The following is a 25893-nucleotide window of genomic DNA, read 5'->3' as shown; positions in this document are numbered from 1 at the left end:
GGCATAGGGGGTCCGACAGATTGTAATTATATTCATTACGGACTCGTCGTCTTCATAATTAGTGATATTCCAAGTTTATTACTTACTTTCCAAATTTTGTAGAAAATTAGATATAGATGTATTAATTACATATATGTGAGACATCTATGACTAATTCTCTACAAAATTTGGAAAAGCAAGCTAAATGTTTGTGATTCGTGAAAACAAATGCTACAAATAGAAAAATATTATTGTTGTTTTTAATTTTCGCGATTCTAACTTATAACTAACACAAGGTGTTTATAAATATACTGAAAGATATTTTAGTTATGTAACAAAAAGATAACTTTTCATATTTGTGACACGTTCACCTTTTAAAATAAATAAGACACTTCACCTATGGAAGTTATTACTTAAACATTAAAACCTAAAGGCCCTATAAAGTTTTCAATAACAATATACTTTTAATAGGTCTCAAATGGACTTAGTAACGACGGGCGGAAAAGCTCACATTACTAGTACTTGACGTTTAGTACTTTAGTTAGGAAGTACTTTAAGAAGACATCTTATATTTTTCAGATTTTATCAAGCAAGACAAGCAAATAAACTTTAAAAAAAAAAGGATGGAGAATGAACCTTGACGTAAAGAGAAAAAATGTAGGTTATCGGGGAATTTAAATAAAACTGGGCAAATGCGAGCCGGATTCGCGTACCGAGGCACCGTACAAATTCATAGGTTTGTATACTTCGTTTTTTAGCGTTAGAAAGAAGGTAAGGGATCTTGACGTGTCTTTTATTAAAAATCACTTTTGAATAATAAGTCACAGCAAATATGTAAAAATTAGCAAGGAAAATACAAACTGAGACATGGATGCATAGAAAAACCAGAAAAAGAGACCAGCACTGGGAATCGAACCCAGGTCCGCAGCAATCCGTGCTGCGTGCTACAACCCCTACACCACAGCTGGACAGGAGTTGAAATATAAAAAATACAAAAAATCAATCATAATTAGCAAGGACATTATGATCATTACATTCTTTTAGTATAATAATTAACAGTTACTGGTTTTATTTAACTTTTTTTCAATAAAAATACTCGTCAAGATTGTTTACTCTTTTTCTAATGCTAAAAAAAACGAAGTGTAAATGAATACCCAGTGCTAGCAGAACTTTTCTCTAAAGCACAATAGACGGACATGAAAAAAACGTTTTTCAGAATTGTCTTATTGGTTGTGCTCTAAGAAGTAACTGTAAGTTATAGGTTTTTCGGTTACGGCAATTTGTAAGGGCACACCTTTTTTTTAAATGACTACATCTTTTGATTACGTTGACTAAGAAGTTTTGCTTTTTAATTAGGTACTGTACTGTAGGGTTTCCGTAGTCGTTGAGACAGACAAATGAACAAAAAATGATCGTGTAATATTTCCGTATTTTCCTTTGAAGTACAGCATTTTGAGTTCAGCGGTAGGCATAGCTAATAAAAACTACAATCGTAAATACATAAATTGTCAGAAAGATATCGCATTATGGCCACCTTTCATGCTCTCCTTTATTCCCATTTCCCTGACCCTATATGCTCGAGATGCAAAGAATAATGTATTGGTTGGTATTGGAATGGTGGGAAGATAGAGGGAGGGTGTCGATCATATTTCAGCCTTCGGGTAGACATGCGAGACGAGGCTGATACTCGTGCAACGGGTTTGAAATTGCAAGCCGGATACTTTATTCTAAACCGTTTGTTTAGGGCGAACCGGAAGACATAATGTTATCAGATCTCCCACTAGAATGGACTGGGGACAGCGTGAAAGTTGCGGGCACACGGTGGATGCAAGTGGTGAGTTTGCTTAGGACCAGGGTTTAGAGCAGCAGAGTTAGAACTTTCTTCATAACAAAACGTTGAATTTAAATTTAAATTTATATAAATGACTGAATTACATTAAAAGACAAAAAAACTAACGTTATTCGTGCAGATTTCAAAAATGATCCTTGTAGGTAATATACTCGAAAGTATTAGCTGTTAGTGCTAGATTTTCTTCCATTACGCGACTCGATAGACTGGAGGCGATTCCAAAGATTTATAGTAGCATTAGGATTCGGAACCAATTTAGTTTGAGTTAGTATCGAGTTCAATACCTGAGTCGAAAATCTACGAAAGCGAAGGCCCTTTGGAGTGTGAAGATAAGGTAGATTTAAGGAGTATCAATAAGTCAGAGGACAAATTAGATCAAGATTTTCACATCATAAAAGTTTAACGAGAAACGAGATGGACGAATGACCAGTGGCCTTATTTTAACAAGCTTTTGTTTAGTTTCACCAGTCCCGTTGTCTGTTTGTCTGTTTGTCTGTCTGTAATCAAATCCTGCAAGTTAAATTTGACCAAATACCAGTAGTTAAATTGACTTGAAATTTGGAATACTTATGTAAATCGCGTTACAATACAATAATCTAGCAGTGACATTCTGGTAGTCCAGCCAGGATCGTCTCCGCGGGACGGAACTCTTCAACCATTAATAGCATCGACTTAAAATTTGGTATGCAAATGCAGTTTGGGTGACAACGCAAGTACAGTCAAAAGAAAGTACAGTCAGCCAAAAAAACTCGTATTAAAAATGATTTTTTTTATGGTTAGGTTACTTATTATGATTTAAAATCGGGTTTAGTTCCGCGTACCTTCATTTTAGAGAAACACGACGTTGTCGTCTCGTGAACCGAATTTAAATAACAAAATTAGTAATGATCGCGATAGTCTAAAACATTGAGAGGTCTTGGAGCCGCCACATACATTCGGAATTACGATTCGGCCCTTATTGTCTAACGCGCGGGCTCATGCCATTGCTTTCACCGTCTCTTTCTATCACCATCTTACACCGTTAGAGAGACAGAAATAATGAATGCGATAGCAAGCGTCCACGCGTTAGAAAATACAGCCTCTGATTAAAGCCGGGGATTCACGGTGGACGCAAGCCGCTTCCAACCGAAGCAACTGGAGGTTTATGGGAGAGGCTTATGTCCAACAGTGGATGATCTAAGGCTGTTATGATGATGAAATGTTCGTTAGTAAAATAAAAAAAGGTACAACGTAAACGCACAACGAGGATTTCGACTATTTTCGACCCTTCACAATTTTTATTTCATTTTATTTTAACGTTTGCTTGTATCCGCTAGTAATCATTTTACATCATTATACCGTGAGAGGTGACACTCTTTCCCGGCTCGGATAATACCGACACGGAAATACCAACCAAGTTTGTCCTGTACACGCCCATAGAAGCTGACATGAGCTATAGGCGTGTACACGAACAACAGGGTCGGTATTATACGGCCGGTAAAGACTGTCACCCTGCCGTGAGTAAAACAATCGAAAAAAAAAACGGAAAAGTTAATCTAAAGCTGTCAAATCCTAACTAAATCCCGGTTTAAGGTAAAGCCTATTTCAATATTAAAGCCGTCTAAATAGGTCTTATTACACGTCGGTGCCGTCTCGCCGTGCGTTAGGGAAAACGTGACCTGCTGAAGCAATTTAGTTTGTTCCATCTATCTTTTTAGACATCACTTACATCTTGTTTTTTAACGCCCGACGCAAAAAGAAGGGTGTTATAAGTTTGACCGCTGTGTCTGTCTGTTTGTCTGTCTGTGGCACCGTAACTCTTAAACGCGACGCGCGTAAAAAAATTACACAGCCGAAAAAACCGAAAAGCAAAAAATAATAAACCTTTTTCTCCTATTTGACCTTAATCAAGGTACTGGTTTGAAGTCGGTGTCTCAGTACTAGCCATCAGGAGTGGACCTATAGTCGTCTACGTGATGGGCTTCTATCACTCCTCCTGGCTCGTGCTGAGGCACCGACTCCAAACTAGTACCTAGATTAAGGTCAAATAGGAGAGAAAGGAGAAAAAGGTTTATTATTTTTTGCTTTTCGTTTTTTTCGGTGGTTTAATTTTTTCCATTTGCTCCTCTTACAAGCACATGCTCTGAGTCACACCTTCGCTTCCCGTTTTATATGTTTTTTTAAGCTACTACCAACTTCCTGTCAACTGAAGGGGAGCGAAGACTTTAATGCAATTCTCTTCATCATCATCATCCCAGCTATATATATACGTCCCGGTGTACTGCCTTTTCGGCGAAATATTTTTCGCCAAATTTCACTTAGCAACCAACCTTTCGCCGAAGTTTCATTTGGCAAACCAATCCTTGGCATAACTTTGCTTCGCATTTTTCTTATTTCGCAACATTTTTATATTGCAAAATTTTACTTCATCACACTTTAATGTGGCAAACAATTATGTAGCAAATGATTGGCTAAGGCAAATAACAAATAGTCAAATAACATTTGGCCGATTTTTACACATAAGGTAGGTATATCAGTCATGATATATAATAAAAAGAATAAATGTTAAATTATGTGGCGGTGAGCGAGCGAAGCGAGCGAGCAAGACGAGACTAGGCAGAAGCGACTTGGATAGGTTAGGTTCAGAAGGCTAATGTTGAGTTGGGAAAAGAAATTTCGCCTAAATAAAAATGTGGGATAAATAGTTTGGGAGTTAATAATTTGCTAAATAATTTTCGCCAAAACATTAGTAAACCATACGTCCACTGCTGGGCACAGGCCTCCTCTCAAAATGCGAGGGCTTGGGCCGTACCCAGTTCCCACGCGGGCTCAGTGCGTATTGGGAACATCACACACACCAGTGAATTGCTTCTCAAGTTTGTACAGGTTTTCTCACGATGTCTTCGCATATGAATTTCAAAAAACTCAGAGGCGCGAACCGGGGTTTGAACTCACGATCCTCTGCTTGAGAGGCCACAGGTCAAACCACACGGCCACCCCAGCTTATTTTAATGCAATTCTATTCATGGATTTTTATCTCGCTCACCGCTCCGCTGATTCGCTCCGCTCCAATGGACAGGCCACCTTAAAATTTATTTTATGTGATAGGTTTATGTGATGCCATCTCTGTTTATTCGACTAAAATAAACAGAAACAACAAAATATATGTAACACATTCACATAAGTTAACAGGTACTTATTTAGGAGTGGAAATACAGGGGGGAGGGGGGGAGCCTGTTCTAAAAATACTCAAAAGCTTGTCAGCTTATCATCACCGTGTTTTCCCTAAAATGCCAGTAATCTTGTGGATAATATTTATAATTAGATGAAAAACCCGGCTTCGCTCGGGTAAAATGTAGACTCATAATAACATGTTTGAAAAACATTTTTTGCCAGTGTAAAGACTGTCGTACCAACTTATCGAAAAATCTGACGTATAGCCTTAATATTATCACAAACGTACTTTCACAGCTAACGTACGTATCGGTATTTCTCTAGCAGATATTTCTCCTAAATCTTACTTGCACAAATAACTATGATGTCTCTGTCTCATAATCAAAGAAATTAGACCTAAAGGGCCCCATATACGAAACGATTCGTCTGTACGATCGATCTGATGAAAATCGACGAATCGTACCGTGTGTGGGACCCTTTAAGAGGTCACTATGGAGAACGAAATACGAACCTGTGACACGTGATGACGTGACACTAACGCCACTTTGATGTGATGACATTGACATGTTTACTTCGCAACGCCATTATATACTTAGTAATTTATTCAAGTTTATATTGAAAATACTCGATAATCCGAATTTTCCGCCTACAAGTTGTCGACTCGGATTGACTAATTTTTTACGCTCTTTAATTTGATGTGCATTTCGTTCGAGTCTACCGTAGACCGGTACGAAATTATTAATATAGATTAGATAACTGGTATATTGATTTCCGATGGCGTACGTGGACCTGTAACGCCAGATAGTACAGCCTATGTATGGGATGACGACAGCGCGTTTTATTTAGCTTCACCTGTCCTGTTTGTTTGTCGGTAGTAAAATTTTGCATGTTAAATTTGACCCGATTCTAGTGGTGAAATTTGGTATACAAAATTTAGGTTTGATGACAAAGCAAGTAAAGATCAGCATTAAAAAAACAAAACCTTTACCCAAAACTCACACTTAAATTTGATAAATATATGTATGTTTGATGCATTGTAACTTAGTGGTTGAGAAAAATAAATAAATCTTATTCCTTATTCATGTATGTGTTAGGTACTTAATACAGGTGGTTTGTACCGACCGAGAAGCTGAAGGCCTATTACGATAAATACTCTCATTACCCAATTCATTCTTAGTTAATTATTCTTACAGAATCACTTCGCTGTCCTTCTGTCTGACTGTTTGTCTTTCTGTCACGACCCTCTTAGAAAAGCTTACCTAGTGATATTAAGTTGAAATCAATATGAAATAATTTCCTTCATCCAAACAGTTTTATTCTGTGCCTTTACCTAACTATACTTAATTTTTTTAGCACTAGAAAGATGGTAAGCAATCTTGACGTGTCTTTTTATTGAAAAACACTTGAAAAATAAGTCACAGCAAATATTTAACAAGTAGCAAAGATATGAATGATCATTACAAATATTCGAATGTTTGTTCTCGAGTCTTGGATGTTTAATATGTATTTTAGTATGTATTTATCTAAATAAGTATGTTTATCCTAGGTCAATTGGTGTTTAGTATGCCATGATATTTATTTATTTATTTACATTATTTTGATATCATAAAGAATAGTTACTGTTTTTTTAAACGTTTTTCAATAAAAAGACTCGTTAAGATTGTTTACCTTATTTCTAATGCTAAAAAAACGAAGTCTAATCCTAGTGTTAAACTAAGATTTACGATTTTTCATCAAGTAGGTAAGGTAGCTATTCATTACAGATGATTTTCTCTATTTTCTGTACTTCCAATGTACGAATTGCTCGATTTTCATATACTGAATAGTCTGTTATGCCTGTCCTTAAACATATACCAGCCCAAATATGCAAATTATTTTGCTTCAGGCATTCACTACGAGCGACGACTAACTTTATCGCTATCTACGTCCCTTTCTATACTTGTATGTACGAAAGAGACACAGAGAACGGCACGCGAGAAACGGCACTTCACCCCCCCCCGCCCTACAATCTGATGAATGTCTGGAATTTTTCAAAGTAAAAACATTTTGAAATGTATATAAATATAAATTACGTACAAATCATGCTCAAAGGAATGTTTAAAATGTTTTTGAATGTATTACGAGTAGAAGGGCGATTGATATTCAAATACATGGCGGGAAAATATGACTTGCGGTGGAGAAATATCCTACTATCAGAATTGCTGTCAAGATCTTGTGAAATTCAGTCTTTTGAACTTTAGTGTTATGATGAGTATCCACTGGATCACACTCTCATAGTTGGGTATAATTAAATAGTAGTTAACTGTCAGTAATTATCTGATATTAATACGCTTGAAGAGCTTAAATTATCTTCGTAAATTACGTATCGTAAACTGTAGTTTGGTTGCTAGGTTTCGTCTTTAATTACTAGAGGTGATTGATAGCTTTAATAACGTTTCCACTGTTGAAACTACAATATCTATGCTACCAAGCTTTGCTCAGATTGTTACCTTCTTGTTAAATGGGTCGGTCAACTTTTTTTGTACCTCGTAGCCATGGTTACGTCCCCTGGAAAACTCTCTAACACCATGAGTTTTTATGTCTTCTGTGGTTAAAATTCATGAAGTGTACATTTTTGTCGTAATTATGAGCCCATTATTTTAAAGACTATCTTCCCAACACAGCTTAGAACATAACAGTTTTTTTGTTATAACGGGTTTTTAAATAAACTGTCACTTTTGTCTCCTGGACAACAGGACAGAATAACAAACAAAAAAAGTTAATCAACCCAAATCATGTTTTTTTTTGGAGAAGATACGTAATTAAATAAGCTAGACGTAATCGTTTACTAAATAAATTTATAAATAAAAATAAAAAACAAAGTCGTGTTCAACCTTGTTTTGAACTCTCGACCTCCAGTTTACAAGTCCAACACTACACCGCCGAACCACCACATTGATGACAGCGCTACTGAAAATAGTACCGATCTTATGAAAATACGCGTTACCCACAAATACGACCAATCTACCTCTATATAAATTGTTCGCTCCCGAGCATAGCAAATTTCGCCGAAATCGGTAGAGCCGTTTGCGAGATCCCCGATGTAAATGAATATATATTCAAGAATCACTGGTTTAAATTATATAAGATAGGATGAATTATTCAATCATCAAAAACGTAGGTATATTATAGCATACATATACAAATAATGCTATAGTAAGATGAGATAACTCTACCTCAGTCAGCTTTTGCTGCTACATAGTGGACTACGCTGAATCGAAGAAAGATGGAAGACAGTTTTTATCATATAAAAAGCTGCCTAAGGTGGATTTGCAGTTAAAAGGTAAATTTGATAGTGATAGTATGCAGATTGACTGACTACGAAGTTCGATGTTATATTGTTTTTGGAAACTTAGTAATTTTTTGCTTCATGGTTTGTATGACATTTTACAATGAAACGGCTGGAGAAATTTGGAAAATATTTTGTGTACATATATCTGGATTTTTAAAATAACACATAGGCTACTTTTAATTCAGATATTTCCAAGGCTTTGGTGAGTAAACATGTAAAATCCCGACATATCAATCGTTAAGCTTAAATGCGTGAAATTTTGCACGGATGTTCCTATGCAACGTTATTAAGTTTTCATCGGAATTTCCCAAAAATTATACCGCGTAATAACGTAAATTTAGTTTAATCTTGAACTTTCAATTCAACTGCCAAATCTAACAGTTTACACGAGCAAACCCGCGGGCAAAAGCTAGTTAAATATACATAAATATTTATTATTTATTTCTCCCTCCAAGAACACCATACGAGCCCAATATCATCACGGAAACATTAAAAACATACCTGTTACACTAGCCTACGGGGTTGTATATCTAACAATCATCTAAAATAAACCGTTTATAAAAAATATCTATCACTAAAGCACTAATAAAGGTAGGTCAACTAGGGTTTGGTTTCGCGCGACGAGCGAGCGAAGCCGAACGCAGGACGTTCGCGCGTCAGCCCGCCGCGTGGGGCACTGACGGAAAATACGACCCTTACCAACGATATATCCACTGGACGGGTTTATAGATCGAGTTGATGTACATTGCGGGATACAAATGAGACAGCACGTGATCATGCTTTGAGGCCCCGCAGCGTGCAACGTGCGTTGAAGTAAACGGATATCAGAGGTTGGGTTTTGAATGAATCCTGTGAAGGTTTTTGGATAATTGGTTCAAAATGTAGTCGTTTCTTCGGTTTATTTTTAACGTCGACATATCTATAATAATTTTTCGATCGCAATGTAAAAGTCCTAGAAAAAAAATACAGATATCGACGATCGATCGTATAACCATCATAGATCCTAAAGTAGACATTCCTTTCATAAAATGTCATATACGCGGTTGAATCTGAGGTCCGTCTGATATAAATATGTTTGTTAATAAATACATTTCACGGGACGCTTGACACCAATTGACGTAGTTCCAAAATAAACAGAGCTTGTGTTATGGGTACCAGGCAGCGGATAAACATACCATATTACATACGTATTAAGTAAACACCCGAAACTCGAGAACAAGAATTCTTTTTTTTTCATAGAAATATCTACCCCGACCGGGATCGAACCTGGGGCCTTAATAATAATAATATCATTTATTCCATGTAACTGGGACACATATTTTAGGCTTTAAGCATCTGGTCGTCACAGTGTATTGTATGTCTGATTAGTTTTATGTACTTTTGTTATTGTTCTAATCTGCTGTAATTTGCATCACCTGCTGCAATCTATTCTTTCTTCTTTATATTGTAAAGTTTGCCTGAGGAAGATCGCTCTGAATCGATAACATCGTCTATTGCTTACCTTGTAAAGTTTTCTCTATGTACTTGTTTCTGTATTTTGTTCTGTGTGTTGTGTGTTCTGTTTTTTTTTTCAACCCCCGACGCAAATAACCTAACCAACAAAAAGTTGGAAGACCCCCGACTATGTCACTTCAAAGTTGAATATCTCGAAAACGGCAGAACCGATTCCGATGAAACATGTCTATGAACCATTGCTAAAAAACCTGCTTTCAAATTAAAAAATCGTATTCAACTCCGTTGACCCGTTTAAGAGCTACGGTGCCACAGACAGACACACACACAGACAAACATAGCGGTCAAGTTTGCGGATAAGTTTATAACACCCCTCTTTTTGCGTCGGGGGTTAAAAAGAGGGGTGTTATAAGTTTGATCGCTGTGTGTCTGTCTGTATCTATCTGTGACATCGTAGCTCTTAAAATTTTTGTTGGTTATGTTTCTTTTAATTTGTACAATAAAGAGTGGATTCGATTTCTAGCATTCGAACATGGCGGATGTAGACAATATCTAATTTTGCTATTTCTGTTTCTTTGGCTAGTTGAAGTATAATTTTGATAGTGTTTTATGCGGCGATTAACCTTAACAGTGAACAGTGATCACAAAATTCTATATTGCTCTCGTGTCTGGCATTTTTTAATGCGCAAGTTGTCTCCACGATTTTACTGTCAAGTTGCAAAAACTACAATCACCGTACAACGTCCCTCTCAAAGAGAGTTTACCTTGACACTGGCGAAATGGTCCTATTAATTAGGACAGAAAAGCCATATCTTAAAAGAGAAGAAGAAGAAGAAGACAATAAAGAGTTTACATACGTACACACATCCTTCTTATACCTATTTATTGTGGCGTTCCATAAAAGTCAATGTTTTGTATTATATGGGGGAGCCTTATGTCCAACAGTGAACCTATACCGGCTGATAAGATGATGATGATGACGATTCGTATTTTATATAATTGAGAAGGTTTAAAAATAAACCTACTTACACAATCTCAGTCCTCTATAGGTACAGAGCTAGGAAGCTTAAACTGAAAGTTCAGAGCTGACCCGAGCTTTAACAGAATCAAATTAGCTTCCGCTGAAATCGGATGAACTTTATTAAAACTCGCTACTGCCACGAGTTCCTCTATATACCAAGGGAACCATACAGTTTTTGGATCATTCTATATTGAAACGACGGGTTATCCCTTTGAAAGGCGATACGTACTGGAATTAAATTTTCAGTTGAAACTTCAAATAATTTTTTCCAACTTTGTTCACGTTATGCTGCAACTTAGGGCCAGTACAGACGGACTACGGACTGCATTCCAATAAACATCTGTAACATCAGGGATATTGCAGATGCGTTGCCAACCTAGAGGCCTAAGATGATAATGAACTGATAGCAACCATTTGAGTTGGCTGTATAGGTACGACTTGTGCCAACATTTCCATGGCAATTTTCACTTTTTATAAAGTTTGTGACATAGTTGATTGCAGGCGCGCTAGCTCGACAGTAATAAATTATTGTTATCAGCAATCTTTTTAACTTTCTAATTTCTCGCTGACCATAAACTATGCACATAGCGCGCTAATATGAAAGGAATAATGTAGACATTTACGGATATTTTTGAGAAAAATAATGTATTTAAAACAGTAGTGAACACTGGTTATACTCTATTTGTTCTAACATGATTCAAATGAAATGAAATGGGACTGGGCAGGCCAGGTCAGCCGAATGGAACCCACTAGGTGGGCTAAAATAGCCACAGACTGGATACCACAAAACGGACTTCGGCGGCGTGGCAGGTACAGGCGTCGATGGCGGGATGATCTGGACGCCTTTCTTCGCAGCTGGTCAGAGATCGCCCAAGACCGGGTCGAGTGGAGCACAGAGTACTTTATACATATACTGAAGGAAGTGGAGGACATGGGGGGAGGCCTTTGCCCAGCAGTGGGACACCTCTACAGGCTTCTAAATAATAATAATAATAATGTTTCAAATGACACATGATGATTATGTAACTTTGTGAGGCGGTATCAATTTTTTTATTTTTTCCAACAGAGATATAATGCTTGAAAAAATGAAATCACACAACTGCTGATTGTTCGAATATTTAAGGTCTCTTCCCACTAATGTTAATTTTTGTATTAAAAAATTTGAGACTCAAATTCAAATTCAAATTCAAATGATTTATTCAGTAAATAGGCCGAAATGGGCACTTTTACACGTCATTTTTTAAACTACCAGCGCTTTCGGAAAGACCATCATTGCCAAGAAGAATGCGCCGCAAGAAACTTGGCAGGAAATCATTTTTTCATAATAATATAATTACAAATAAAATACTTAAAAACTATATTATACAATTAAAGAAAAAAAATACAAAAAATAATAATAATAAAAATACAGGGATGTATGGGGTCCCTTAGTTACAATACTAAACACTAACCCCCTTATTCATAAAACTTAACAAGCCTATGTTAACTAACAAATGCTTTGTCCCTTTCTAACAAATACAAATGTCGAAGTGACAGATAAGGACAAACGAATTTTAGCGGCATTTTAACTAAAATAGGTTTGATTGTCGTTTATGAATAAGGGGGTGACTACTTATATCTAAACTATATCTACGTTCAGTGGAAGTGTAGAATGCTTCCACCGTCATAAATTTTAAAACTATGCCCACTAGCACGTTTCTAAACCACCCGTCGCCGTCGCGTGCCATGCACGGAGCGTCAAAATGGTGATGTTAAGCTAACGCTTCTTAAAGAGACACGCCTTTTTCATGTTGTAGTCCGGTCGCGTTACATTCCGTGCCTGATACGCTCCTATTTATTACCGTCTTGATATGATACGGTGTAGTGAGTAGAGAGAGACCTTTATTCAGCCTTGCCACTAATTGTGTTTTAGTAATTATAATTTGTAAGGGTACCTCACTGAAGATAGGGTTGTGGTTCATGTTACGAGTTAATTACTGGCTGTAAAACCGGCTTGCTTGCCATTCACGCATAGTTTGTGTTATTAAACCACTTCAAAATGACCGACTAACATGTTTAGTGAGCTAAAAACAGCTATCTTTTGCCCGCGGCTTCGCCCGCGTGGAATCCGGTTATCGCGCGCTGTTCCCGCGGGAACTGCATTTTTCTGGGATAAAAAGTAGCCTATGTCACTCTCTGGCCTATTAAGTATCCAAAATGCTAAATGCCAAAAATCGTGTCGATCCGTCGCTCCATTGCCAAGTGAAAGACGGATAAACATACTAACACACAAACATGCAAACACACAAACACACACACTTTCGCATTTATAATATTAGTATGGATATGGAATACTTTAGCAACCCGCGACCTTACGATGATACGTGTATACAACAAAATGTGTGTTATCTTATGTTTTGTAACTGTTTATGATTAGCTCATTGATACCCTAAAGGACCTACGCAAAGTAATGCCTGAATCAAGAAATTAACGTATTAAGATTAAGATGCCTACTCTCGTAAACTACGAGATATTGAATTTGATGACCGGATGACCAAGTGGTTAGAGAACCTGACTATTTACGAAGCCTGAAGTCCCGGGTTCGATTCCCGGCCGAGGCAGATATTTGTATGACTAATACGAATGCTTATTCTCTGGTCTTACAGCTTTACAACTTGCGAAGGCTATAATATAATTCGTATATGAGAACTAGCCAAGTCCGACCTTAGACTTCAACATTATTATCTTAAGTTATGAGTCGAAATTATATTTTAAGTTGTTATAAAATATTTTATCTTATAAATAAATTTCAGGACTGACCATTGAACTTGGCAGCCATTTAGATCTCACTTCTGCTGTCGTTAAAGTCAACAATAAAAGCATAATATCATAATATTGAACTTGGCTCTCATTACACATTTATATTTTGATGGGATTAGTCTCTCTCGCTCGCTCCACTGCCTCCGCTCCAGCCAGCCAGCATAATTAAAAGTACCCCTGTACGCTCACAGTTCTTAATCTACTAGTCCTACAACCCTTAAAGCTACCTCGAATTGTTTAAGGAAAATAGGAGAGCCCCAGGGAAGGCAGAATTCACTTAGCAAAGTCTTCGACTAAGTAATAGCTTAGCTAACTTAGCGGAACTCAGTTGTGAACAAGTCGTAGCCCTTCTAGATCACGTAGATAGGGCATTATTTAGTCACTTACTTTGAACCGGTCAAAATAATTGATTGAATTAGGTGCATGATAGTCTCATCTGTTTCATTTATACTAAAGTGACAATTGAACCAATTGACCACCCAAAGCTAGAAAGGGAAGTCAGTCAACAGATAAACATACCAGTAATTATTAATTTGAGTGATTACTAAAAGATGTTGGTCAACATTAGTATCTACCTTTTTAAAAAGGTTATGAATTGAGAAATTTATTTCCGTAACTTGTAAGCGAAGTGCCATACACATTTTTTTGATTAATCATCGTTGATTTTAAAAAAACTTGCAAATGATTATGATGATTTGTGATTTATTAACCTTTTATTTTTAAAACCTTAATATATTTTTTATATAATTTGTGTCGAAGGAATTTTTAGCTCAGCCAGTTTAACAAAAAAAAATGGCTGTCCTAATGCATGTACTTTTTTTACATTTGCCACTTTTAGATCGGACGACGGTGTTTTTTCGAAAAAAACTTAAAACTCAAATAACTCGAAAACTACTGATTTTCGACCCCTAGTTGACTGGGCCAAAAACTTTGCAAATAAGCTTTAGAATAACTCCTTTCAAGGAGTAGGTCGAATTACTAGTCACCCTGTATGCCGTAATAGTTAAAGTTATACCTACTTATACTGAGCGGCAAAAATGTGGCCCTCAAATGTATGCCACTGCAAGTAATGAGATAGAATGTTGTGATAAGCAATTCGTGGACCGCACCTCTGCTTGTAAACGTCAAATAAACGCCTATATGCGTTTGAGGCACTGAGCTAAAGCCAGCACCTAGTGGACGTACGAATAAATGCCAACAGTATATATATTTTTTTTTTTATTCGACTGGATGGCAAACGAGCAAGTGGGTCTCCTGATGGTAAGAGATCACCACCGCCCATAGACAACTGCAACACCAGGGTATTGCAGATGCGTTGCCAACCTAGAGGCCTAAGATGGAATACCTCAAGTGCCAGTTATTTCACCGGCTGTCTTACACATACATTTCGTTTATTCGAATAGTAGCCTTGCGAGACTAAATATAAGTATCCTCAAGGCACAGACACGTGATCTAGAGGACGTTAGAGTAATTGAATCCCGGTCCATGGGGTGGACGGGGGGGTTGCCCTTGCAACGGGGGGGTGCATCAGGACACTGAAGAGGTATTCTGAGAAAGTAGGTGATTTTGTTTAAGGTGATTTGGGTTTGCTTTATCATTATGCATTAAATTAGCCTTTACTTGTAGTTTTGTTCGCATTAGTCTTTAACTGTACGCCATAGAAAAACCAGAGAAGGATTAATTTCGAGTTTATTTTTTTTTTAATTCGACTGGATGGCAAACGAGCAAGTGGGTCTCCTGATGGTAAGAGATCACCACCGCCCATAAACATCTGCAACACCAGGGGTATTGCAGATGCGTTGCCAACCTAGAGGCCTAAGATGGGATACCTCAAGTGCCAGTAATTTCACCGGCTGTCTTACTCTCCACGCCGAAACACAACATAACATATTTAAAAGTTATAGAGAAAGATAAATAAAATGGAAACAAAACCATACGTTTTTCTTTGAGGACAGATAAAAATTGGATTCCTTTTGGCATTCTTTAGTCTTTAGGTATGGAACCTATTAAGGCGATAAATAATACTCATCAGAATACGGCTCACCGAGATTTTCATCTGACTACACTGACGATCTTTTGTCTCGTCCCAGCTGGCCGTTCTAGATATTAAAATATACGCGTTCTACTTTACTTAAAAAAATATGCAGACTAAAACATGGAACCGGGATGAATAATACTTCTTTTTTACCCAACTACCCAAAAGAGGGTTATTTTTTGGTGCTCTCTCTAGCCTAATTGGCTGGCTCCGTCCGCGCAGAATTCGTTTGTCGCTATACCGCGGGAAATGCAAAGGAACTATGCAATGCAATTTTCCGGGGATAAAAACTATTATAAGTACTTCTCCGGGGAGTCAAACTATCTGTATACCGAATTCAGAAAATAGAAAAAAATAGGGAGGGATCATTAATGGAAGGGATTGATGAATTTGCTGCTGTTTTCAATTTCAGCAGAAAAGCAGAGCATAAAACTGTTTCATAAAACTCATTTTACCCTCGAATTACTGTCACCCCTCGCATATCACTCGGGTAGATACAAAGGCTCGGGTAAAATGACGCGTTTTATGCACGTTCCACGGAACAAAAATCAAATCAGAAAGTATCAGAAGCGCAAGAACAAAAGTGGGCAAAAGCTAGTGAAAAATAAACTACTTTTTACATTATTCATAAAAGTGATACAGTAAGGGGCTGTTTCACCATCCATTGATTAGTGTTAACTGACGGTTAAATGTGATGCCGTCTCTATTTGTTTTGTTCGAATAGACCGCATCACATTTAACCGTCAGTTAACACTAATCAATGGATGGTGAAACAGCCCCTAAATCTCTAACTTTTACAACAAGCGAGCGCGTAGATGGTCTACGGCTCCGAGTGCTACGAGCAAGGCTACGGCGTAGATGTGCTACGGAACTTTACTATGTGAAGTTAATAACAACCTGTTTTACGGGGTTCTAGATCGTTAAAAGGTTTATTATAATAGAACATGACATTCTTCATTAATATAGCTACTTTAAGTATTAGATATTACCAAGATAGACACGCATAATACCAAATTGCAGATGTTTATGGGCGGTGTCTTCAATCTTTGCAGGTGGTAGGACCTTGTGCAAGGTCCGCACGGATTGCTACCACCATCGTGCTCGCAAATCCTGCCGTGAAGCAGCAGTGCTTGCACTGTTGTGTTTCGGCGTGGAGAGTAAGACAGCCGGTGTAATTACTGGCACTTGAGGTATCCCATCTTAGGGCTCTAGGTTAGCAACGCATCTGCAATACCCCAGGTGTTGCAGATGTTTATGGGCAGTGGTGATCTCTTACCATCAGGAGACCCACTTGCTCGTTTGCCATCCAGTCAAATAAAATAAAAAAAGTTAGATAACTAAATGAGCCAATCGTACGCAAGACTGTAACGTCAAATATACTTCTCGATATTAACGCCATCTAGCGGATATTGCATCGGTCAAGAATCCCTAATGCCATAAAATTAATGTTTTTTTTAGTGTTCCGCAGCCAAATGGCAAAAAACGGAGCCCTTATGGATTCGTCATGTCTGTCGCTGGTCCGTCCGTATGTCACGCCACTTTTCCGAAACTATAAGTACTGTTGAAACTTGGTAAGTAGATGTATTCTGTGAACCATATTAAGATTTTCACACAAAAATAGAAAAAAATAAAAACAATAAATTTTGGGGTTTCCCCATACTTAGAACTGAAACTCAAAAAAATTTTTTCATCAAAACCCATACGTTTCTAATATCATTTTTTTCTAAACTGAATAGTTTCCGCGAGAGACACTTCCAAAATAGTAAAATATGTCCCCCCCTGTAACTTCTAAAATAAAAGAATGATAAAACTAAAGAAAATATATGATGTACATTACCATGCAAACTTCCACTGAAAATTGGTTAGAACGAGATCTAGTAAGTACTCTTTTTTTAACACGTCATAAATCGTAAAGTAAAGGAAACTTTTATATTTTGTTACTTGCTGCTACGGAACCCTTCATGGGCGAGTCCGACTCGCACTTGGCCGCTTTTTTATCTTAGTTTTACAAAATTGTCCTAATTTGCTCTGAATACCTGTTATTTATTTATCTTATTGTAGTTTATAATATAAATATTTAAGTACAGCCTTTAACACTTAAAATAACCATCTAAAGCCAAAAGGTCTACGTAAACATAAAAAGTATATAAATTAAACCCTTATCACTACAACAATAACGTTCACATTGAAATGAATATGCATATTACTGTCGGTAGACGCATTAAATTCATTGAAAAAGCAACTCTACCGTCCTACAGTAGGGTCTACTTTTATAAATGAAGAATTTTCTAGCTACGTTAACAACATTCAAGTTTCAACTTTACTCCCAAGATCGTAAAGCATACTATTAAACAACATTGTGGTTCGAAAACAATTCCATTGTATTTTTACCCGTATTGTATAAGGCATAAGGTCCAAAGGCGTATTGTGTGCCGTCCCGCACGAACGGTTCCTTGAAAGTATCGGAACACGTCGTTAGGTACGCGTCCGCGAATTTCCGACATAGGCCAAGAGGTCGAGCACCTAACCACTTTTATTTTAATATTATTTACTTTTACTACCATTATGATAGCTTAATGAACGGGTGTGTAATGTTTGTCATAACAACGATTTGCGAATTTCCATTTGTCATAATACAAATATCAATTTCAATCTGTCGAAATATTGAGAAAGAACGTATAAAAACAATATGCATATAAACAAATTGTCAAATTTCTCAAATCATATTATTCAATTTGCATAAAATTGTCTTATGCATATAAAAGTACTGTAGGTATAATCAAAGTTCACAAATAAACAATTTTTATATAAACATCAGGATAATGATTGAAAAGTATAAACACCTGGCAAAAATCCAACAGCAAAGATCATTTGTGAAGCAATATTATACGGACTGCTATAAGAAAAATACCTAACATCGAAAGCTAAGGAGGAAGCTACTCTTCCTGAACCTAACCTATCCGAGTCACTTCTGCCTGCTCCGAACCGTCTTGCTCGCTCGCTTCGTTCGCTCGCACAAATCAAATGTTTTTTTTTGCATTTGGCACGCATAATGTTACACTGTCTAATCACCCTTAATGAACAAATGTATAAACTTTGGAGCAAACATACATAGCTGTATAAAAACAAAAATAATAATATTAGGGGGGGGGGGTGAGATTTACAATACAACAGCATACTCAGAATGTTGTTGAAGTTGCTGCAATACTGGTAGTGCGTCTACTCGTACTTTGCATCTGGGTAAGGTTTGTGACCACACAAATAAAATCATTATTAATACAATTATCTTATGTTATATGCATTATTATATTTATCATCATCATCATGTCAGCCGAAAGACGTCCACTGCTGGTCTTATTGTTTCCGCATCCACCGTGATCCCGCGATCTTAACCAGGTCGTCGCTCCATCTTGTTGGAGGCCTACTGACAGCTCTTCATCATGTTCATGTTCCTTGTTAAATTATCAATTAAAATGAAATGATGAATTAATGAATTTCAATGATGTAAACATGCTGTCAATAATAATAATGTGTACTTACATAATCAACTAAAATTAATAAAACGACAAGAATCGGTGCCAAGAAGACACCAGTATCTTTTCAATATTTATTTGTTTAATCAATTATTTAGATAATACAGTAATAGCGAAAGGGCTTTGTGTCAGTGACTTTTTCTTCTGGTTTAGAAAGTAATCAGCTCTTAGACTATAATAAATCCACGCGGGTCCGCTTACTTTTATTTGTAAGCATGTTTATTTAAAGAAGCTCAAGATACAAGCACGAACAAATCCCTGGTAACTTGTACGTTTACATTAAAACCGGTTAGATCCGGGTGGGGTGCGCATACGAAGGGTTCTGAATATATAAAACATTTTAAAACAGAAAAAAAAAGATGTTTTTTATGACATGAATAATTTTTTACCAGCTTTATTTTACTTGTTGCAATAGTTTTAATGTCTACATTTTATAAATCTTGTGATTGGATTGACTAAGCATTTGATTAGAATGTGTAGATAAGATAATTGAAAGTACAGCCAAAAAGTTTCCTATTTAAAAATGTGTTTTGTTTTTTTTATTTATTTATTTGCTCGTAAGACAACGTCAAAGCAGTCAATAGAGTTAATAGAGATTGTACTTTGCTTCTTTTCTTTTGTGCAACAAAGAGTTTACATATATACGTACATAATAATATAATAAATCGTGTTTATTTTTGTTCCGTACAAATCAAATTTAATATAAATTTGAACACTTAATTTGTAATAATAAGAGTCACCAAAAAATTATTTGTAATTATAATTAATAATAACAGTCAAGGGCTAAGATATCTTATTCTTTAGTACCTTGTCCATTATACAAAAGTTTAAACACGAAGTGACAGTGACATGGTAGGAAGTAATGTGTAAACATAATTTCACCTCGACCGTACTACTGTTATCTGTGAATAAAACATTCGTTCATGTCATGACCTGAAGCTGAAAACAACTCTTGAAGTAAAAGCTATCGAAACAGCACGTATATTTATGGCAAGGCGCCACGCAGAGTGCTAGCTTAAACATGTTGCGACCTTTTTACGATCCTCAGTACGAGGAAATTAAATTTTATACTGGCCACTCTGGGCGACTTCGTACGTGAAGTTTAGTCAGAGCGAATTGCGAGGATCTTTTGTCCCTTACATGGGACAAAGACATTTTTAACGCCCGACGCAAAAAGAGGGGTGTTATAATTTTTCCGCTACGTGTGTCTGTCTGTGGCACCATGGCTCTTAAACGGTTGGACCGATTAGAATGCGGTTTTTTTTATTTGAAATCAGGTTTTCTAGCGATGGTTCTTAGATATGTTTCATCAAACTCGGTTTAGCCGTTTTTGAGATATTTAACTTAAGGTGACAAAGTCGGAGGTCCTTCAACTTTTTACTGGTTAGGTTATACTTATTAAAATTATTCCTTTTTTTCATAAAAAGTGAGTTCCATTCGCTACCAGCTTTATCTTGCGTTTCCATTAAAGATGTGTGAGGATTGTGTTTGTCATTGACCAATAGGCTGCGGAGACGTGTAGGGATCGACCAATCATATTAGTTGAAGCCACATCTAATCTCCGCCTCATTATCATCAGACGAGTAGAGACCAATGCCTCCACGTCTCTTCTCCGCTCCGCTCGTCTCCGCCGCAGCCTATACGCTTCATTTAGCTATCTTCGCTCCGATGAACTGATTTCACTAGAGCAGCGTTAAGCACACACACACACACACACAAACATCACGCCTGTATCCCTAAATGGGGTAGGCAGAGCATACGAAACGTAACCGCTTCGGAGCCACTTTTAGCAATATTAGGTTTAAAGTTTGAAAAAAAAGGTACAATAGCGCTAAGCAAGGATTGGTAAATTAAACGTTTTTATTGGTTCCTGACAAACTAATTCCAGGCGACACATTCTCGCACATATCTGGTTGAAGAACAGCCTTCATGAGTGATATAAACAAACAGTTCATGGTCTACATTCGGGTTTTGGACTCGGACTTGTCGTCTCGTGATCATGGCGCATAGATTCGTTCCTGATTCGTCATATTCCTGATTCGACACTTTCCTAACTGGTCATATTCTTAACTCGACATATTCCTGATTCGTCATATTCTTAACTCGTCATTGTACAGTCAAATGAAATTACGAATTCGTGCTCACAGTCGGTTAGGTTAAGGTTATTTTTTATGACGACCCAGAACCGATGTAATAATAAGTGCCCCGAATCGGTTCTGGGTGGTCATAAAAAAATAACCTTAACCTAACCGTCTAAGATTTTGTCGAATAAAAACTTTGATCTCTTTCTGGCACTGTATAATGGTTCTTATAATTTACCACAGAGGGTTTAAATATTATAATTAATTTTATGTAGGAAAATGTACATGGTATGACGATTAAGAAATATGACGAACCAGGAATATGACGAGTTAGGAATATGACCAGTTAGGATATTATCGAATTAGGAATATGGCCAAATCGGAATATGACGAATCAGGAACAAATCCCGAATTTAAATCATAAAAAAATACTTTAGAGTTTGGCCTGAAAAAGGTGACGATAATATTCTAAACTCAGAGACGCAAACCCGGGTTCGAACTCACGATCCTGAAGGCTTATTTTCTATTTAAATTGCGAATAACCTGACTAACTTGACTCAAAAACGGCTGAACCGATTTTGATAGCTAAGCACCGAACGGAACCTCGCTTTTACATGAGAAAACCGCATCGAAATCGGTGCACCCACTAAGAGCTATGATGACACAGACAGGGACATTGACGTATAACTTATACTTGTCCCTCTTTTTTCGTCGGAGGTTAAAAGTAAGTAAGTAGGCCTCATTTCCACTTCCCCGCTACAGCTGTACAAACTAACAAAAACCCGGCCCTGTACTACGAAGTGCAAAATTACGACTACAATTTCGTATCTTGCCGTCCCGCTGACGCTTATGTTATTTAATACGAGAGTGAGAGGGACGGCAAGACATAAACATCGATTTTCGAAATTTCGTAGTAGCCCCCACGAGTTCGGTTAACGCAAAAATGCACAAAGGACAAATTTTAAGCCATTGTTCGTGCTCGGGGATTCTCCATTTTATCGCATATAAAACTTTATTGCCAACACGTAAAGTCGATTTTGTCGTAAAACAATCGCTGGTTTAGGGTGTATAAAATTTATGGGTTAGTATTAGTGTGTAATATCATCATTTGGTAGTAGACAATATGGCTACTGGGCTTACTCATTGTTTTATTAGAGTTTGAAATTACGACTGAATTTTAGCCGTTTAGTCGTCATTATAGTTATAGATAGTGCCACGAGAGTTGAAGTGAATTATAACACACAGCTGCATAAGAACTGACTGCATGAACCGATTATGATGAAACACACCTAAGAACCATCGCTAGAAAACCTGCTTTCAAATAAAAAAACCGCATTCAAATCGGTTCACCGGTTTAAGAGCTACGGTGCCACAGGCACACACACAGATACACATAGCGGTCAAATTTATTATATAACACCCCTCTTTTTGCATCGGGAGTTAATAAAAGAATGAGTGAATGTCAAAATCTCACTCTCAAAATTCAAAATTAAAAAAAAAATCAAATGATTTATTCAGTAAATAGGCCGCAATGGGCACTTTTACACGTCATTTTTTTAAAACTACCAGCGCTTTCGGAAAGACCATCATTGCCAAGAAGAATGCGCCGCAAGAAACTTGGCAGAAAGTCAAGTCTCGTTAATACATGACTTGTTCTTGTGTACGTGACGTCAACTCCGGTGCCTCTTACCTGTAGGTATAATAACATTAATGTCTATGCATTTTTGTTTGTCGATAATACAAACTGAGACATGGATGCACAGAAAAACCAGAAAAAGAGACCAGCGCTGGGAATCGAACCGAGATCCTCAGCATTCCGTGCTGCGTGCCATACCCCTATACCACTGGACCAAACTGGACTGTAACAAGTTTGGAGTTGAAATAAAAAATAAAAAAAGACTCCAAATAACAAATCATAATTTTTGTTTGTATATTTCTTGCCTGTATATCGCACACCTAGATCAAAACAGTATTAACTCAAAATTGGTGTATTTTTAGTTAATAGTATATTCGACATCTCCAGATGATGCCGCGTCAGCCAATAAAACAGAACCAAAATTATTCCAAAAACTCGCCGATAGGTGGCTTTGTAAGACCCTTTTGCACGTGGCGGTGCCTCACCCCCCACCCGCAAGACAGTAGCATCATTAGTTCCCGACCGAACACAACGCTGAGTGCATGCTAGCACTTTCATTTAAAACCGATGTTTTTCGAGGTAAGACTGTTTTGTTAACTGATGAATGTAATTATTTAAGTATTATTTCGAGTTGTTACAGTTTTGATGAGTTGGCGTTGCACGACTGATGGATAATAAATTGTTCAAATTAGAGTTAACACTGTTTTGATGACCTAGGTAAGATATTTCTCTATGATTATTTTTAGTTATATCTGTTTTCATGGTTTTAATTATTGCTTTTGAATTGCGTCGCTTTTGTTGAATGAGAATTTATTCTTAGTTATAATTTGAACTAACACAGATGAAAGACTCTTTTAAGTTTCATAAAACGCAGTAATTTATGTTGAAACTGTTTTAAATGTCACTTGTGTTATGATTTGCTAGGCATGTTTGAGTTTTATCATTTTTGAGTTAATACGCTTTTTATGGTTAGTAAATAAACCTTTAATAATTTAAATACTTGTTTTAGAAATATGAAGGACGGGGCCGGATATTCGTGCAAATGGTTAAAGAAAAAGAAAATGTTAACCCTAATATGCCGTCTCAAAGAGTTTCAAATTAAAAATAGCTTTTTAAGGGAAGAGTTACCGATGTTGACCGGTCAAATGGAACAAAATTCATCACCTGAGGGTTATTTTTCTGTTTCAAATAACCCAGTCAATTGAGATCCAACGACCTGATTATTATATTTCACCAATACGAAGTGACGACAGTGACATCATTATTTTTTGAGAAGATTTTAACACGACTGATCTCAAGTGTAATTGAAGTGTTTTGTGATAATTAACGAAGAATTATTTGTAACATTTTTTTCGTAGAGCTATTCATTTGATTTCATTTGCCTTGTAAAAGTTTATGACATGGTTCCTATTGAATAATATCTAGTGTAAAACTCATTATTTTCATTTAAACCTCATAAAACGTTCACAATATTAAATAAACTACTCTCTTAATGAATGGCTTACTATCATTTTTATTGTATCAAAATCGAATTAATTCAAAAAGTAGTATACAAAACAGTTCCAACTAAAAATAATTACGGAAATCAAATACACTTAATTCTAAAAAACTGTAACAACTGAAAAACGGTATTTAATTTATCTTTTACATGATTTAAATTTTAAATTATGAATACATCAACTTACAATCTCAGTTTGCTTTACAAAATTCAACAAATAAGCTTCTATCGTGTATAGTTTTCTCAAATCAACATTTTTGCCATTTCTGAAAAAAACGATTTTTTGAGTTAATACTGTTTTAATCTAGGTGTGCGATATGTGCGACAGCTATAATGAATAACTATTTTTCATTCTTTCTTTCTTTATCATCATCAGCCAAATGGTCTCCGCTGTCTGTCAGGAGCGTGAACTGTAGACTACTGGCTGGTTGTGACAATAAGGGGCTGTTTCACCACCCATTGACTAACTTTAACTGACGGATAAATGTGATGCCGTCTCTGTTTGTTTTGTTCGAATAGACGGAGACGGCAATGGGTGGTGAAACAGCCCCAAAACAAAGTGAGATGGCTTCACATTAATCCGTCAGTTAAAATTAGTCAATGGGTGGTGGAACAGCCCCTAAGTCTTTCACAGTTATTGCTTTATTCGCAAACATCAATACTATTACAGTGAAAGAAGCAAAGTTTACTAACGGAAGTGGCAGTTCAAACGTTCTGCCAATTTAAAACTATAAAAGTTGTGTTGCCAGCAACACAGAGAACCTGCAATTTTTAAGTCCATAGGTATAATACCAGTGGCATGGCGTCGTAATAACGCAATTCCCATCGAGTTGCCTTTTCATCTTTAATTCGCCTTTTCTTCACGCGCCATTAAGGTAGTCCCTTCTTTACTTCGGATTGTCTAGCAAATATTTTTCACGCTACGCCGTTGATGTTATTTTTTTTTTAATTTGACCCAAACATTTCTTTATATCTTATTAGTGTCCCACTGCTGGGCAAAAGCCTTCTCTCTTGCCTTCTACAACACTTGGATTTAATGTACCTATATAATTGTGTATTTATTTTCCTTTTGAGTATTTCTGATTTCCTCTTTACCGCACGTAATTATAGCTGTTTGGTTATCTTCTTCTTAAAAAAATTGTCTTCTCTTATCTAGGTTAGCTGGAAGAGATACCTATCTAGGGATAAGCTCGCCTTTGCTCTCCTCTCTGTGTATTTGTCTATCTATCTATCTATAACAACCCTTATAGCGCCCGTCTTCGGACATAGGCCTCCTCTCTACTTTTCCAGTCTTGCTTATTCATTGCCACTCGCATCCAGTTTACTCCAGCTTGCTGCCGGATATCATCTGTGTATTTGTATTTCATGTTATTTTATTTTTATGTACATACATTTTTTTTTTTTTTTTTTTTTTTTATTCGATTGGATGGCAAACGAGCAAGTGGGTCTCCTGATGGTAAGAGATCACCACCGCCCATAGACACCTGCAACACCAGGGGGACTGCAGATGCGTTGCCAACCTAGAG

General features: G+C 36.8%; 1 protein-coding gene across 3 annotated transcripts in view; it reads right to left on the bottom strand.

Annotated features, from left to right (window-relative positions):
- Nucleotides 1-25893, bottom strand: part of LOC141441617 (inactive dipeptidyl peptidase 10) — a 734138-nt gene that overhangs the window by 569341 nt on the left and 138904 nt on the right. For 2 of the 3 annotated variants that reach the window (XM_074106406.1, XM_074106407.1), the window contains exon 1: nt 8814-8972. The exons of the other annotated variant lie outside the window; for it this stretch is intronic. The gene's annotated coding sequence lies outside the window, so the exon portion shown is untranslated. Of the gene's footprint in view, nt 1-8813; nt 8973-25893 lie in introns of those variants that run through there. 3 annotated transcript variants of the gene reach the window in all.

The sequence above is a fragment of the Choristoneura fumiferana genome, chromosome 24 (assembly GCF_025370935.1).
Source record: "Choristoneura fumiferana chromosome 24, NRCan_CFum_1, whole genome shotgun sequence".
Lineage (NCBI taxonomy): Eukaryota > Metazoa > Arthropoda > Insecta > Lepidoptera > Tortricidae > Choristoneura > Choristoneura fumiferana.
Note: the sequence above shows the minus strand (reverse complement) of the source record. Positions and strands in the feature narration are given on the sequence as shown.